At 34.9% G+C, this 18,603-nt stretch overlaps 1 protein-coding gene across 1 annotated transcript in view; it reads left to right on the top strand.

Moving 5' to 3' along the window:
• LOC126718483 (beta-glucosidase 12-like) overlaps positions 1 to 18,603 on the top strand; it is a 60,723-nt gene that overhangs the window by 4,128 nt on the left and 37,992 nt on the right. The gene's annotated exons all lie outside the window — the stretch shown is intronic.

Genomic DNA, 18,603 nt, shown 5'->3' with positions numbered 1-18,603 from the left:
TCTAAAAGAACAGCCCTCATAACATCATTTCCAACAATATGCCAATACTTTTGGAAGAAGAAGGGGGACATACCATCAGGACCCGGTGATTTAGAGGGGTGCATTTGGAACAACGCTCTTTTAACCTCCTTAGGAGTGTAAGCTAGAAGAAGTTGACGGTTCATATCCGGGGTGACCAACCTGTCCACCGAGTCCAGCACATCTGACATATTACTTGGCTGTGCAGAAGTAAAGAGATTCTGGAAGTAGTGCTCTGCTATTTGGGCAATATCATCCTCATTATCGCACCACACTCCATCACCATTAAAAACCTCTGCTATATGATTTTTCCGCCGATGTTGGCTAGCCCATTGGTGAAAATATTTCGTATTTTTATCCCCGCAGGAAGCTAGATGGATCGTGACCGTTGCCGCCATGCCACCTCTTCATGATACAACATGGCATTTATCTCTGCCTTGACTCTTCGAATATCATCATTAAGTTCTGCTCTGTTTTGGCTGGTCAGCTCCACTAGCAAATTTTGCTTCTCTTGAATTTTAGTTTTTGTATGCCCAAAGGTCCCACTACTCCACCTAACCAAGGTCTTCCTACAATGCTTTATCTTCTCAAAAAGTTGGAACATTGGGCTTCCTTCAACGACTGTGCTAGCCCAAGAGTTACGGATAGTGTCTTCACAAGTGGGGTGGGTCGCCCACTTTTCCTCAAATCTGCGTGGTATCCTTCTTTTACGGTTGCATGGATTTTGCCTATGGGTGCACACCATTATGGGCACATGATCCGAATATGATGCTTGTAAATGAGATACCTTGTTGTGTGGGAACAACTCTTGCCAATCCACCGTGGCACACACCCTATCAAGCCGTGCTTGAACATAGTTGTCTGCCTCCCTCCCATTGTTCCAAGTATATATATTCCCATGGTAACCCAAGTCAACCAAATTACAATCCAGTAAAGCTTCCCGAAAGTCCATCATCAAGTAGAGTGGCTTTGGTATTCGACCTTGCTTCTCTTCAGACACCAAAATCTCATTGTAATCTCCTAAGCACATCCACGGTAGAGAAAATCTAGAGGAGAAATGCCGTAACAACTGCCACGTTTCTTTCCTTCTACTCTCTTCAGGCTGGCCATAAAAGCCAGTAATCCGCCATGGCGCCGTAGGATCATCATGAATAAGAGCATCAATATGGTTCGGTGAGTACGTCTGAATGTGTAGCTTAGTATCATTTTTCCAAAACATTGCCAATCCTCCCCTCCTATGATCACAAGGCACTGCTAGCATGTTCGGGTAGTGTAAGTCAGCTTGTATTTTCTTCATTTCATCCACTGTTTGTTTTGTCTCCATAAAAAAACAAAACATTGGGCACTTTATCCCTCACTAGAAAGGAGAGAATATTCACTGCACGTTGGTTCCAATCCCCCGACAGTTCCAACTAATGACAATCATTATGCTCGACGGAGCTGGTGTCCAGCCTCCACCGTTAGTGCATTTGTGGTTGTAAAAAGCCCCTCCAAACGGGGTTGTTTGCTGCTGTCCTCCTTTCCACCATTCTCAGACCCATCATAATTCTCATGCAACCTTCGTTTTTTTCCACTACTAGGGGCCACGGGTTCAACTTGCATTGGGCTTCTAGTGGGCCTTACCAGTGTTTTGCTTTTACTTGACTGGCCCAATTTGGCCTTCCTTTCTTTTACTTGAGTTCTCCCCTCATCACGTGGTCCCATGTCAAGTGCATTATGGCTGCCCTCCCCATTTCCATGCAATATGGTATTTTGTGACTCAAAAGTGATGGGAACACTAAATAAGTGAATCCCATTATTCAAGGAAACAATTCCGCTTCTACCCTCTATAACATCCTCCCTATTTGGTTCAATAGTCCTTGTTGTGCTATCCGGCCCTACAGACGTGATGTTAGGTTGTTGATTAGCATGAATGGTATGATTTTCCTCCCCGCCTTCATCCACTCCCCGTAAGGAAGTTCTTCTCCTTCCAAACTAGGCAGACTACAATCCTTACTCTCATGCCCAATTCGGCCACACCTAAAGCAGAGTCCACATAACCTCTCATATTTGAATGCCACCAACGTTTGATCACCTTCCAGATTGACCACTAGACCCCCCCCCCCCTACGAACAGGTTTATCTAAAGGTACTTCAACCCGAACACAAAGGAACTGTGCCTGGTCCGAAGCAAAGGCCTTACAGTCAACTTCAACCACCTTACCAAGGCTCTTGCCAATCTGAAGTCCTGCTTCTTCATTGATAAGATCGAAAGGTAAGCCCCAAATCTGTACCCATATCAGTAGTGAGGGAAAAGTGATCGAACGCGCCATCATCCCTCTCTCCCACCGTCGGAGCACTAGAACTCGGTTTTCGAAACTCCACGGCCCGTTCTTCTTCACCCAAGCAAGTTGGCTTTCCAAGGTAAATTTAAATTGAAACAGACCCTCATCGACTTCAAGAATCCTAAGGTCTGAACCCAACTTCCACACTACTCGTAACAGGTTCTTAGCGGCTCTGAGGTTGAAGGGTCGTGATGAAAGGAACTTCCCAAAGAGGCTTAGAGAGCATGCTTCTAGGGTTTGGCCTCGTTGTTTGGAACGTACCGTGATTAGTTCTCCTTCGTCTGGTGTGAGTCGAACCCGTTGCAGGCGATCAATAACCTCGTCATCCATGATTCCCAATTCTGTTGCACCCCTTAGTAACCAGAGCGGTAAGGAGAGAAAACCACTACTGATCATAATTACGAAACCCTAGAAGAAACCCTCACCCAAGGTGAGAAGGAAAGACTCCTGCCGTGAGGAGAAAAAAACTTAATACACGTTCTTTAATATTGGGAGGATCTTAATGTCATGTATTTAGTTAAGACTTTTGTAGGTCAATTGATTGATATTTGTTGGCGTCCAAATGAGATATTTAAAATTCAAATCCCCTCTCTCCCAACAATCATATTATCAAATAAATTGTAGGTTCCAGTTAGCTCAATTGATAAAGTTTCTGATAATTAAATAAGAGATATGTGGTTCAATCCCTGCTTACACCAAAAATCAATTGGTGTCTTGGTCTGATGATAAAGAACTATCATCAGGAACGAGCGTCATTGTTTATAACTTTCTCAAAAAAAAAAAAAATTATCAAAAAAATTATTAAAAAGAAAAAGCAGTTTGTTTATGATTATTTATGCATCATAAACCCGATGTTTCAATTTTGTCGTTATTAGTATTTGTTAGTGTTTGAAGTCTTTTTTTGAAGCAAATACTTATGGTCTAATTTTCTGATGGGAAATTATAGTCCAAATTGTCTAATTTTTTTTTTTTTTTTGATACATTAGTAAGCCAAGGCTCATTCACGACTCACTACTCGTAAATGTGGAATTTCAGTATAGAGTAATTAATTAGTAAACTCATGAAATTGGACACTGTTGTTGGTAATAAAAAATTCTCTCTCTCTCTCTCTCTCTCTCTCTATATATATATATATATATTGCTTGATTTGAATATAAGGGGACTCATTGTCGGTAAATTCAAAAATCTTACTGCGGAAAGGGAGCATCATTGAGATTGTTTGAAATTTTTAGGGCAATTTCATTATAAGATTCTTAAAATTTTTAACAATAAGTTACTAGATTTTTTTTTTTATACATTATTAATATGTTAAATAAATAAAAATAATAATATTTAAATGTATATTTAAATTTTTTAACAATAATTTATTTATATTTTGCAACATTAATAATAAGTTAAATAAATATCAAAAGTATTTATAATGTTTATTTAAATATTAATGACCTAACATTATCTACAGATTCTGCACCATTTATTTTGTTTTAACAAGATCTACAACGAAGATTGAGAATACTTATCCCTAATAGAAATTATAAATAAAATAAAATAAAAAAGAAAGAAAGAAAGAAGAATGACAACGTATATAGTAAACCTTCACATTCCTATCTTTTGGTATTTATTTTTCTTCATTTTCCCCCCTAGAAATATGTTGTATATGTTATAGTTCTGACTTGTGAGGCTTAAGTACTAGTTCCATTTCTCTTAGGGCTCTAATTACTAGTTCTTAAATAGTAAAAGAAAAAAAAGAATCCTATGGGCTTCTCTAAATACATTATTAACTTACAATGATATTGCAGAAAGGATAACGGATGGAAGCACTGGAGATGTAGCTAACGATCAATATCATCGTTACAAGGTATATATGTAAATTGGAAAGAAAAACACTCATATTAATTAGCTCCTAGTTACCAAAAGTCTTATAGCACAATTGTCTGGTTTCTCAAAAAACAAAAAAAAAAAGTCTTATAGCACAATTGTATAATTTTGTTTTTATTATAAGAAGAACAAAGTTTGACTACAAAATTGATTATAACCTAAGGTTACAATTTTACTCAATAAAATAAATATTATTACATATTTAGAAAATCTAACCGTTGAATTGCATGTTCTTTTAGCTCTTAATTCATATATCAAATTTTGTATTAATCGGATATTATTTATTATATGATCTATAAACTTAATTATATTTTATGCAGAATTTTAAACTTCAAAAACTTGCAATTTAAATATTTTATTGATGATATAGGTATTGATTTTTAATTTTTCAATAAATTTTGCAAGTATGGAGGATATAGAAAGAAAATGTAATTTAATAGTGGATTTGTCAAAACTCACATCCGATAAAAAGATATTGAGAAAAGTTGTAACTTAAAGCTACAAACAATTTTGTAGCTAAACATTTTTAGGGTCCAATTATATTTTCCACATGTATTTATCAAAAAAAAAAAATTGCCACATGCTTTTTTCTAATTATTGAGCATATCTAACCAAATTCAAGATAATCACAATATTAGAAATCCTCATTTCAGATTTTTTCCAACAATTTGCTTTGTGATTATACATTGTAGGGAGATGTTCGGATTATGAAAAAGATGGGCTTAGATGGATACAGATTCTCAATCTCATGGTCTCGAGTATTGCGAAGTAAGATTATCGTTTTCACAATCACATAAAAGGTTATATCCATCCAATGACAACAACATAAAATGAGTACATCAAGTACACATCTTAGGCTGGAATTAAATTGCTATTGTTTTGTGATCATATTATGTTCCTAACAATCTCATTTTTGGGACTCATTTCAGAAGGAAAACTATCTGGGGGTGTCAATAGGGAAGGAATCAAATACTACAACAAACTAATCAATAAGCTCCTAGACAAAGGTCATGAATGATTCTTATATTCCATCACGTCACCAACTTATCATGCATGAGCTATTAATTCATTGTTGTCTGCTATGATTGAATGCAGGTATACATCCCTTTATTACCCTCTTCCATTGGGATCTTCCCCAGGCATTGGAAGATGAGTATAGTGGTTTTTTGAGTCCTCATATTGTGTAAGTGGTTAATTTACCTAAAGTTCAGCCATTTTATTTATCTGAATTCTAATTAATATACTTTCCACAATTTTCATCGTGCTTATGATGTTTAAAATTTAAATTGTTGACCCATTTTGAAGATAAGGAATCCAAGGGGGGCCCATTTTGATTTTTTTTTAATTAATGTGCTCATTGTCTTACAGAGAATTTCTAAGTTTGATATCATTTGTTAAGAATTTATCATTGCTATTTTTTTTTTTTTTTAATGTTAGATCATGTTATGATACATTAACTTAATATTAATCTACAAGTTTAGAGTGTCTCTCTGTTGCTAAGGAAAGCGGGGTTCTCCCTGTTTCTTTTAGTGCAGTAGAAGTTGCTTTGTCCCTTACTTTTGTAAGGAGAGTTTGTTTCAGTTCTTGTCTTGTTCTGTCTCTGTTTCTTTTCTCTGTCTCTCCCTCTTGTGACACCCCTATGTCCCTTGAGCTAGTGGTTTTCCTTTTCTTTTGGGGTCTTGGGAAACAGTCTTTTTTTCTCCTTTCTTCTCTTCTATCCATTTTTCCCATTACTCTAATGGAGGATTTAGCAAACACATGGAATAGACTTTCTTTGTCGGATAGGGAGCAAAAGGGTTACGTCCTCCGATCTGACCATCGCACGGGGGAATATCTGTTGGCTGCTAAATTTTTAACCCCTCGCTTTCTTATCATGAATGCCGTGGCTAAAACCTTTAAGCAACTTTGGAGGTCTACAAAGGGTTTTACGATCAGACATCTTGGGGATCATAAAGTCCTCTTTGTTTTTGATAATCTCCCAGACGTGGACCGTATCATTCTCCATCAACCATGGAGTTTTGATAAATATCTCGTTGTTATCCAGAGGTATGATTCTGATACTCCGGCTAGGGAACTTTTATTTAATAGAGCTACATTTTGGGTGCAGGTTCATGATATACCTCTACGTTTTATGACTAAGGAAATGGCTGAGTGCCTATGTGAAACAGTTGGAGAGGTCAGTAAATCTACAGGTGCCGTGGATAATGACGGGGGTCATTTTATGAGGGTCCGTGTTACTATTGATATAACTCTTCCTCTCTGTCGTGGACGGGTGATTACTCTCGTGGATGGTGGTAAATCCTGGGTGGCTTTCAAGTACGAGAGGCTGCCAAATTTTTGTTACTGGTGCGGGCGACTAATTCATGACGACAAAAACTGTGAGCTTTGGTTCCAAAGTAAGGGTACTCTTAAAGTTGAAAATCAACAATTCAACTCTAGTTTGAGGGTAGCTTCGTATACAACAGCGGGTAAAGATGTTATCTTCGTGCCTGGGTATTATGAAGATCGGATTAAGCGAGTTCATCAGTCCCCTGTTGTCCCTGTTGCTAGTCCAGCAGAGGTGGTAATGGAGGAAACGCCGGCGGTGGTATCTCAGCCCATTTTGGAAACCGGAAAATCTGGGGGTGAAATAAATGCTAAATCTTTTTCAAATTCAAATTCACGTAGAGGAAAAGAGAAAGTAACGGGGGAGGAATTTATGCTTTCCAGTCCAAAAATATCTGAGTCAACTGTGCAGTTAAATTTGGATTCTCCTAGTTTTCCGGACCCCAGTAAATGCAATGATTCATTCTCGGTTGTCCTCCACGATATAGACAAGGAATTATCGAAATTTGATTCCTCAAATCCCGAGTTGGGAGGGATTTCTGATTCTGCAGTTACAAATTGTCCACTCTCTTCTGATCTTCCTAGCCTTAAGGAGTGTGCTACTAAGGCTCCCACATCCCAGTCACGTGGCTCACTTATTTCCCACGTGCCTCCTGTTTTGATGAGCACGTCTTTGACAGATGTTCCTATTTCGATTTCGTCTGAGGTTCCAGCACTTAAAAAAGGGACTTGGAAAAGGATAGCTCAAGCTAACCCACGGGTGGACTCAAACTGGGAAAAGTCTTCCCAACCAAAACGCTCCTTTAACTCCCTGGATGTTCCTAATGAATTACCATGCAAGTGCCGACTGGTTTCTCATCAGGAAGAGGTTCACTGTGATATATTGGCAGAGGTTGCTCAGCAACCCTGCCAGAAGCAATGAGTTTTCTAGTTTGGAATTGTCGTGGGCTTGGGAACCCACAGACAATTCGGGAGCTCGGTGATTTGGTCCGGGCACAAGATCCTGCAGCTGTGTTCATTGCCGAGACATGGCTGGATGAAGCGAGGCTAAAGTTCCTTTTACGAAATTTTGATCTTGAGCAGAAACACGTTGTCTCTAAGATCAACCAGGGTGGCGGTTTGGTTCTCTTGTGGAAAGTTGATTTTGATTTATCTGTCACCTCTTCTTCTCTTAATCACATAGACGCTGTGATCAATGCTGGTAAGACAGACTCTTGGCGCTTTACGGGATTTTATGGCTATCCGGAATCTCAGAGACATCATGAATCTTGGACTAAATTGAAAAATCTCAACCTCTGTTCTTCTTTGCCTTGGCTGTGCGCGGGAGATTTTAATGAGATTGCTAAGTCTCATGAGAAGTTGGGTGGTCGTGCTAGGCCAGAAAATCAAATGAAGGAGTTTCATGACACTCTAGATGAATGCAGTTTCGCGGATTTGGGTTACGAGGGGTTGAAATTCACGTGGTTTAAGCGTTTGGCTGGGGGTATCACAGTATGGGAGCGCTTGGACAGGGCTGTTGCAAATCCAGAATGGCTTACTCTCTTCCCGGGCTCATCAGTTCAGCACTTAGAGTCCGCTTTCTCTGACCATAGACCAATCATTATTCACCCCAATGGCATTCAAGCTCGTTCTCGGAGACCATGGAGATTTGAGCAGGTTTGGTTAAAGGATGAAATGTGTCACTCTACAGTTGAGTCTGCTTGGTCCCCAGCCATCTTCTCCCCTTTTCCGATGGAAGTGGTAGAAGGAAATTTGATTCAATGTCAGTCAAAGCTACGCCAGTGGAGTAAGACGTCCTTTGGGAACATCACTCGAGCCATTATCGAAAAGAAAAAATCAGTGAAGAAGGCTGAAGAGGAGGCTATCAGAGGAGGTAATATTGACCGGTTTCTTCTGCTTAAAGCGGAATTGAGAGACCTTCTCTCTAGTGAAGAAAAACTCTGGCAACAACGGGCAAAATTGCATTGGCTGAAGGAAGGTGATCAAAACACAAGGTGTGCATTGCAAAATCCACGCGGAGCAGAGTCGTTCATCACGCTCTGTTGGTTTCTATGGAATCAACGGAACAAACGCAGAGTGGGAGAAGCAGTTACGCCACTGGATAAGCTAGCGGACCTGGCACAACAATACCTCCAGGAATTCCAGCAACCACGTAGTAAGCCTGTCGTCAAGCAACCTCCAAAACTGAGCATCTAGAAACCACCGGACCTGAGTTCAGTGAAGACAAATTTTGACGGTGCTATTTTTGAAGAATTGGACGTAGCAGGTGTTGGTGTCGTTGTTCGAAATTCCTCGGGAGAATTACTGGCGGCCCTTTCTGAGATCATTCCTCTGCCATCGTCTATTCTTGCTCTGGAAACAATTGCGGCGCGAAGAGCAGTCTCCTTTCTGCATGAGCTTGGTTTGGACAGCTCTATTTTTGAAGGGGACTCTGAATCTTCTATACTGGCAATTACTAACCAGTATTTTCATCATCCTGTACTGGGTCATTTGGTCAAGGATATTATCTCTTTAGCTAGTTCATTACAGTCTTTTTCTTTCATTCATACTCGTAGGCAAGGTAATGGCTTGGCTCATGCCTTAGCTCAAAGGGCGAGATTGTCTTTTCTTGTTTCTATCTGGAAGGAGTCTGTTCCTCCAGATTTACTAAAACATTTCATATTTGACTTACCGAAAATAAAGTAGCTCGACCGGTTTTGGTCTGTTTCTCAAAAAAAAAAAAAATATTAATCTATAATTTTTAACTTCCACACGTTTTTAATATAGTCCCATAATGAGTCATTTGATTTCTTTTTGTTTCCAAAATAACCTTTCTGTCCAATTTGTTCCACTAAAATGAAATCTTTTTTAGAAATGAAAAATATTAAAACTAACTATGAGATTGGACACAATTAGATAGAATGACTAAGTTATAAATGTATTAAAGATAAAGAATTGAAATGGAAAATGTGGAATTTACACGATTGAGTTGGAAATCAGCAAAAGTTAGAAGTTCTAATTTAACTAGTTTATAATTTAGTCATTATTTATATCAATAACATAATAATAATAATTATTATTATCCATTCACAAATGCATTACACTAATAGAGAAAATTTTTAGTCTACCTAAAAAGCTTTTCACTATTGATATATTTATAGCTCAATTGGTTGTCACTTTCTAGACAGTGCCGGCTCAATGGGTGAGCTAAATAGGCAACCGCCTAAGGCCCCCAATGAAAAAATGTCCCTAAATTTTTACCAATAAAGATATTCCTATACCAATAAAAGTATTAATTAAGCCTTAAATATTCACCAAAAAATAAAAAGTAGCCTTAAAAGAACTCATTATTCTTACACTAGTAAATAAATTTATACTCAAATTCTATTTAGAAATATCAAATATATAACTTTATTAAAATTTTCAATCATAATTTTTTAGTATTTGGTTACTTCATTCAATGAATAGTGTTTATTTTAGTTGTATAATCATTCAATAATGTGATGGGTTCGTTTTAATTTGTAATTTTTTTTTCTAAAAAAATAGATTTTAAATGGAAAAAAAAAAAAAAAAACAGAAGTTAAATAAATATTCTATTAATATTCAAAATATAAGAATAGACCTCACTTGAAGTTATCGCCTTAGGCCTCACAATACCTTGAGCCGGCCCTGTTTCTAGAGACCAGAGAGTGGAGGAATCGAAGTTCAAATCTCCCTTCTCCCAACTATTAAATTAAAAAAGAAAAAGAAAAAAGAAGTCTTTTTCTATTTGGATAGACCTTTTAGATTCGTAGCTAAATCATACTATACATGATATGCTCACAAACAATGCACAGTTAATTAGTGTAATGTCAAGTATTAAATTGTTTTGATACTTCTGCATGTATATATTTAGGGATGACTTTCAAGATTATGCTGAGCTTTGCTTTAAAGAATTTGGTGATCGTGTCAAGCATTGGATCACACTAAATGAACCATGGAGTTACGTCAATGGTGGTTATGTTACGGGGCAATCACCACCTAATCGATGTTCTAGTTGTACAGTTGGAGATTCCGGAACAGAGCCATATTTGGTGTCACATTATCAGCTTCTTGCTCATGCATCCGCTGTCAAAGTGTATAGGCAAAAGTATCAGGTTCCACACATGAAATTTTTTTATATTTATTTTACTACATTTTTTTCCTTGAAAATTGTACCCCATTCAATAAACATGGTTGCATTCCACTTGATATAAGACAATCTAAGATACTTCATTTTAATAACTATTTGCAGCGAAGATAAAATTAGATAAATCTGCAAGTTAAACTTGTTTTTCAGTATTAGTAATTTAGTAAGCATTTCTCTTTTCCGTTAGTTTGGGATTGGATTAACTTTTTGTTGAAAGCTTATTTATTAATTTGTTAAAAGTTGACAAAAATATAATTACATTAGCTAGAGTGTGTCTTTAAAATTAAGCAAGCTTTCGCCATGTGCAGGAAGTACAGAAAGGCATTATCGGTATATCCCTAAATGCACCCTGGTTTGTGCCATTCTCTAACTCGAGGGCCGACCATGATGCTACACAAAGAGCCATTGATTTCGGTTATGGATGGTAAAACTACATGACGCTTTGTTTTGAATATATCTATTGCACTATTTGCTAGTTATTTACAAAGAATAGAAAAAACCCTTTGCTAGTTTAATATAATAGGTACAATAAAGACATAAAATTTCATGGTTTATTGTAGGTTTGTGGATCCCCTAACCAATGGTGACTATCCACATAGCATGCAATCTCTAGTTGGCAACCGATTACCCAAATTCACAGAAGAGCAATCCAAGCTTGTAAAAGGGTCATTTGATTTTCTTGGGTTAAACTACTATACTACTAATTATGCAGCTGATGCACCCAAAGCTGAAAACGCAAGCTATGCTACAGATATGCGAACTAATGTTACTGGTATGAACTCAAACATTTGGAGCCATATGATTTTGATTTTCTAATGTAAATCATAAATACTAAGAAGACCATGCTTTTTTATTTGTTGTGGCAGCTGAGCGTAATGGGATCCTTATCGGTCCACAGGTGCGTATGAAATTAAACATACATAAGATTGATATAGATCCCAAGATGGTTACAAACTTACAATAGTTTGATTCAATTTTTTTTCTTTTATGCAAATTCTGAAATGGTTTAATTTTCACACAACTTAAAGATTTAAAAAAAAAAAAAAAAATTGACATCTAGAAACAATGCATAAAAAAAAAAAAAAATTTAAAAATCAAATTTCTATGGATCAAATGGTAAATATACTGGTTAGGAGGGCTTTACACACATATACTTAGATTAAGTTAGAATAGAATTTCTATCTTGTATAAAAAAAAATAAAAAAATAAAAAGATTATTGAATTCTAAAATGTCAAATGTCAAATTTTATTAAAAAAATGAAAAAAAAATAAAAGATATAAAAAGTCTAAAGCCTTGTAATTCAACTAATTGACATTTCCTGGTTCAAATTCTTTCACCTCAACTATTAATGTATAAAAAATAAAAATAAAAAAGGATATAGAAGGAAAGATGGCTAAAAGTCTTTGAATTAAATAAATAAAAATAAAAATAAAAAGAACTTGTTATCCAATTAAGAAATTTTTTCCAAATAAAGACATTTCTATATAGATCATACAAATAATAAATAAATAAATAAATTGTCTTGTAATGATTTCAGTTTGATCAGAAAAATCCATAAATAATCTGACAACAAAGAAGTATAATCATATTCTAAATAAGTCCAAAAATGATAAAAGTAACAAGAAATCATATTCTAAAGAATTCCAAAAATTATAGTTGTAGCACTTCACAAATTGTAGTATTTGTTTTTTTTTTTTTTTTTGGGAACCTTTGTTGGATATTCTTATATAACAAACTTCATTTTCTTTAAGAAGCTGCCAGAAATTCTCTAAAGCTCTAGATTTTGATATTTACATATATTAACGTCTTTTCATTAGTCCTAAAAATAGACACACAGTACGAAAAATGCAATGAAATATGAAAAGCCTTTTCTAAATCTCATCTCTTAGTTCTCGAAACCCATTGCCTCAGACTAACCAAACCCTTGAATGCCCGGAAGAAAAAAAAAAAGTTCATTTACATGGTATGATATTTTAAGAAGATGAAAATTATTTCATTTGATGGACATAAAATACAAATTAAATTGATTAATAAAAACAATTTCTTGAAGGGAATTGACCACAATGTCAGGTTGATGAACAAGTAACAACATTCCGTAGTATTTGAAGAAAAAGATATCCATGAGAAAATATATGAATCCCTAATGGTTAACGAAAAGAGTTTTTTTTTTTTTTTTTTTTTTCCTGATCTGAAAATACATTAATTTGAGATAACTCTGGAGCTTTAGAGAATCTCCAACAGCTTCTCCTACCGGTTGGTGATTCCGATGAGTTCTTCAATATAACTTCTATTGCAATGGGCCGGGGTTTTAACCGATTGTTTCTTTTCTTATTCTTTTTTTTCTTTTTTTAAATGAAATTTCAGGCGGCTTCATCATGGCTCCATGTCTATCCAAGAGGAATTCGAGACTTTCTATTATACACAAAGACAAAGTACCATAACCCACTAATTTTTATTACTGAGAATGGTAATTATCTTTTAAACTTTTCAATTATGGTCACATAAAGTTAAGATACTAGCCTTAGAAATATAAAATTCGAAAGGAATGGTAGCTTAATTTCCATTTGAATCTAAATATTTGCCACTATATTGTAGGCATTGATGAGTTCAATAATGCTACATTGTCGCTCAAGGAAGCCCTTGTGGACAACTTTAGAATTGATTATTATTATCATCATCTTCAGTATCTTCATAGGGCTATCAAGTAAGTAGAGAAGACCTCTCTCTTTCAGATTTAATATTAATATGACTTTATTACTACTAATAACAATATGTCATATTAACAATTATGAAAATTGTTATGTCTAAAGCCCAATTGATCCTTTTCTTTTTCATTTTTTTTGGTACTTAGGGATGGTGTTAACGTGAAGGGATATTTTGCATGGTCACTATTGGACAACTTTGAATGGAATTCAGGTTACACCGTTCGATTTGGCATCAACTTTGTAGATTACAAAAATTGATTGAAAAGATATCCCAAACTTTCAGCCCGTTGGTTTAAGAGATTCCTCAAGCCATAAGATGACAAATTAATGACTATGCTCATGTTGAACTACAAACTAGAGAAGACTATAAGATCATTTCTTTTCTATTTTATGTTCTTTAAATAATGTATCTATTTTCTTCTCCAAAATTAAAAAAAAAAAAAAAAAGTATGTATTCAATAAAAGATAATGTCACTTTTTACAAACTCAAATTTTCTTAATCAAATTACTATATTATTTTTTTTCTCCCTTGGGCAAAGTCATGTAGTTTTTTTTTTGAGAATCAAGCTATGTAGCTATCATTGTGATTAATCACACTCTCTGCTGAGGCCCAGAAATAAGAGATTTAATTGGACCAGGCGTAGTCCAATTTGAGGCCCAAAAGCATAATTTAGAATCTTTGTGAATCACTCATCTGGATCCTTTCACAAAAATAGGCCACCCAGCCTTAATGGTTGTCCAATTACTTACAAGACCTAGTGGTCTGGCCTATACTTGGCTATGGTTTGGATCACATGGGCCATATTTTACAGATAGCACTTGGCACCAAATGGAATCCTTTCGTGGTGAATACGTTGAGCTTAGCTGATATTACAATGTTTCTAGGTTGATAAGCTTTTGGCCCAACTCTTGTCTCTTCTCGATCACTCCAACATTCATCCCAACTAAGTAGGAGCTATCACTCCTCAAAAAAAAAAAAACAAAAACTAGAAATTATTATATTGGTTGTCACTTGTCAACATGGGTGTAGAAAATTCTTAAATCACTTGATTTATCGATCAGCTTTATGCAGTCCTCTATCTCACACAAACGAGTGGTAACTAAAAAAAAAAAAAAATCTAAGGAATGACCACTGGGTGTTGATTAGATAATTTGAATTCAAAATATCAAGGATTTATAAAAATAACTAAACCAATCCTTTGAGGTTGAGTTTCTTTCATTTGCCAGTGGAACAAAGATGACACATACAACATATCCTACGAAAGGTACCAACCGCAGAAGAACATGTTACATCAACTTCATTTTTCTAAACTTATACCGTAATTAATAGTTCAAAGATCTTTTGTAGGCTAATCTAAGACTGTATTGTTTAAGGATTTTCGTAAATTATGTAAAAGCATAAATATATTTTGAAATGATATATTTGGCATAGGCGAGGATCGAAATTTTGATCTCTTATTTGAGTATAAAAGACTTTACGAATTGAGTTAATTAAAACTCACATACCAACTTTGACTTGAATGTTATAAAATTGAGTAATAAAAATGTAATTTCCCTCATATTTGAGAGAGACAAAAAAATATATTACAATTTATCCTCAAAAAAAAAAAAAAACCCAAGTTCACATATTTGGATAAATGCATTAACCAAATGCTGAATATGTACTAGGCAAGGCAGAAAGGCACCATAGGGATAACACTTGTGACATTTTGGATGGTGCCATTCTCACAAGGCATCATCGTAATGTTGCGCTACAAGCACTTGATTTTATGTTTTGATGGTAAGTACTACTTGACCTATGTGCTTTTGATTGAACTTCATAGCTTATGAATTTCAGTTAGCTCAACTGATAAAATCTCTTATAATTATATAAGAGATCCAGGATTTAATTCCCACCTACATAAAAAACTGATTGATATCTTAATTTGATGATAAAGAATTATTATCAGGAGCGGACATTATAGGTTGAAACTTCATAACCTCTTGTGCTTTATACTTAATTAAGAACTCTACAATCAAATATGTAATTCATGATTGCCATCTATGTAAATATTTCCTAGACTAATAGTAGGTACAAAATTTCAGGATTTAAATAAATTATGATGAATATATTATTGCAGGTTCATGAACCCCTTGATAAATGATGATTATCCACATAGCATACGATCTCTCGTTGGAAATCGATTACTCAAGTTCTCGAAAGAGCAATCCAAGATTGTAAATGGGTCATTTGATTTTATTGGGTTAAACTATGATACCTCAAGATATGCAGCCTATGCTCCTCAGCTTGAAGCCGGAAATGCAAGCTACCTAACTGATTCACTAATGAAACTTTTAAGTACGTACAAAATTACACACTCTACAACTCTCTCTGTTATTATAATGATTTGCTTACATGACTCATAATAACTAGACAATGATTTTCATTTTTTTTTTAGCCGAGCAAAATGGGATCCCCGTTGGTCCCAGGTGTGTACCAGATAATTTTCTTTTGCTGGCTTATAGCTATAAGAAAATGAACCTAAACTCGGTCCATTGTTGGCGTAAAAGGTGGGTTTTATGCCAGACAATGAGGAGACGCCATGTCATCACCTTAACAAATTCCCAATTTCAAAAAAAAAAAAAAACACCATCGTTTAACAGTTTCAGAAGAAAAGATATACCCAAACATCGTCTGCCTCTTCTTAAAACCAAACCTCCATGCCTCCGCTGGATTCAGTGTTGGAACTTGGAAAATACGTTGGAGCCATCATGATCGTGGTGTTGCGACCTTAAGGGCATTGGTGAAACGTGAAAGTGTTTCGGCATAGCGGTAAGAAGAAAAGTGAGACAGAGTATCTACCAGAAATCTTCCTGGTAAAATTATTGAAATATATGGGTTCCACTTCTGCTTCTATAATAACTAAAGTTATTTTCCATTCTAAGTCAAAGCGGCGTATACATGTCTGTAAATAAAGTTGAAGTGGGTGTCCTTGCCACTAACACCAAGGAAACATCACAGTAATGAAGTAAGAAGAGTAGCTAGGAAGACCTGCAAACAAATTTCAGATTCCAGCACTGAATCCAGGTGAGGCGTGGAAGTTCAGTTCTAAGAAAAGGCGGATGATGTTTGGTTTTGGTGTTTGGGTATATTGTTTCCTCTGAAACTGATATGCGATGGTTTTATATAAATATATATAAATTGGAAATTTGTTAAGGTGATGACGTGGTGCCTCCTCGTTGGCTGGCATAAAACCCTTCAGACCGAATTTAAGCTCTATGAAAATAGCTCGTACTGTTTTGCATAACAGCTAAACTTTTGACCTTTTATGAAAAGGGTCCGGTTAATGTGTGCATGTCACACATTAATCTATCTATTTTTAAAAATATTTTTTCGAGAATTGAAAAAGTTGTCAATACTTTTTCAATTCTCAAGAAAATATTTCTAAAAATAAATAGCTTAATGTGTGCAATAAAATCCTTACGAAAATACCTTTAACCTCTGGTTTGCTAAGGTGGATTTATTGGAATTGTTTACTTGAAAAGGCTGAAATGATTGACACAAATATCAAAATAGTCGCTCTTTGATTGATGTAATGTACCTTGTTGGTTGAATACTTGTAAAATGGTTAGTATCGTAGAGTAACTTTATATCATTATGTTGTATTTTTCATATAAATTTAAGGTCTGATTAATGTGTATCAATAATATATATTAATAATTTATTTTAGAAAAATTTTTATAAGAAATTGAAAAAATTATCAAGAAAGTCCGTTACTTTGTCATTTTTCAAAAAAAATTCCCTAAAATGATATTACTAATATATACACTAAAGGTATACATTAGTAAAACACAACTTTATACTGTAGATACAAAAAAATGGTAAGTGTTATATATATTTGTAAAAAATGGTAAATATTGTATATTTTTTGCAGTTGTGAACAACATGTGCATGTCTACATTGTAAGTTTACATCACAAGTACAATGTAACAAGCCAAAAAATTTGGTTGTTGAGCTACTATACACAGCCAAAGATGGTTGTGCACTGTCGCTAAGAAGGTTAAAAAAAAATAATAATTATTAAAAATTATATTATTTTATTGTGTTTGTGGTGATAGATATATTATTTTTTATTGTGTTGAAAATTAAAATAAAATCACTGATGTTGGGTGTTTTGTAAAATGAGATGGTAAAATAGATAAAGTAGCTTTTTGTGATGTCCAATTACTAAATTTATGGCTCCATCAATATGTATAAATTTTTTTGGTGTTTACATGACCAATTGATTTGAATCTCAAAAGCTAAAATAGCCATTCCCACCATATATACTTAGTACTTCGATCATACGTGGTATAAGTAGTTTGTAACATTTAATTGGTTAGTTAAACTTTGAGTGAAAAGGATTGAGTAACTTCTCTTATACAACTCATAACTACCTCCATTACTTAAAATGATCAATGTTGCAGGCCAGACTGGCTCTATATCTACCCGAGAGGTATTAGAGATCTTTTCTATACACAAAGACAAAATACCATAATCCAGTAATTTACATCATGGAGAACCGTAATTTCTTTAAAATTTCTCAATTATTAGTCCATAAGGTCATGATACTAATCTTAGAAAATTGCTCAAATAGAATGATTGCTATATGTCATTATAAATTATTTTAAGCTAAATATCCCTCACTATGTCGCAGGAGTTGACGAATTCAATAATGCCACCTTGGCGCTTGAGGAAGCCTTTGTGGACAACCATAGAATTGATTATCATTGTCGCCATCTTTGGTATCTTCATCGTGCTATGAAGTAAGTGCTTGACATTCTCATAAATAAAAATAATAATAAATAATAATAATAATTGCTTAACAAGATTTCCCTCTTCTCTGTAAAATACACATTGTTTGTACAAACATAAATGAATTTGACTTTCATTGTTGGTCTAGGGATAACTTAATGTTAAGGGATACTTTGCTTGGACAGTGTTGGATGACTTCGAATGGATTTTTGGTTACACTCTTAGGTTTGGCGTCAACTATGTAAATTTCAAGAACGGATTGAAAAGATATCCTAAACTCTCAGCCCACTGATTCAAGAATTTCCTTAAGAAATACTAGTCATGATGGTGCTCGAATTTTGAAGTAAAAATCCAATAACAGTACGTGGACAGTCTTACATCAAAAGGCAAAAGATCATTTCCTCTATCTATATGTTCCTTAAATATATAATGTCA

The sequence above is a fragment of the Quercus robur genome, chromosome 1 (genome assembly GCF_932294415.1).
Source record: "Quercus robur chromosome 1, dhQueRobu3.1, whole genome shotgun sequence".
NCBI classification, from domain to species: domain Eukaryota; kingdom Viridiplantae; phylum Streptophyta; class Magnoliopsida; order Fagales; family Fagaceae; genus Quercus; species Quercus robur.
Note: the sequence above shows the minus strand (reverse complement) of the source record. Positions and strands in the feature narration are given on the sequence as shown.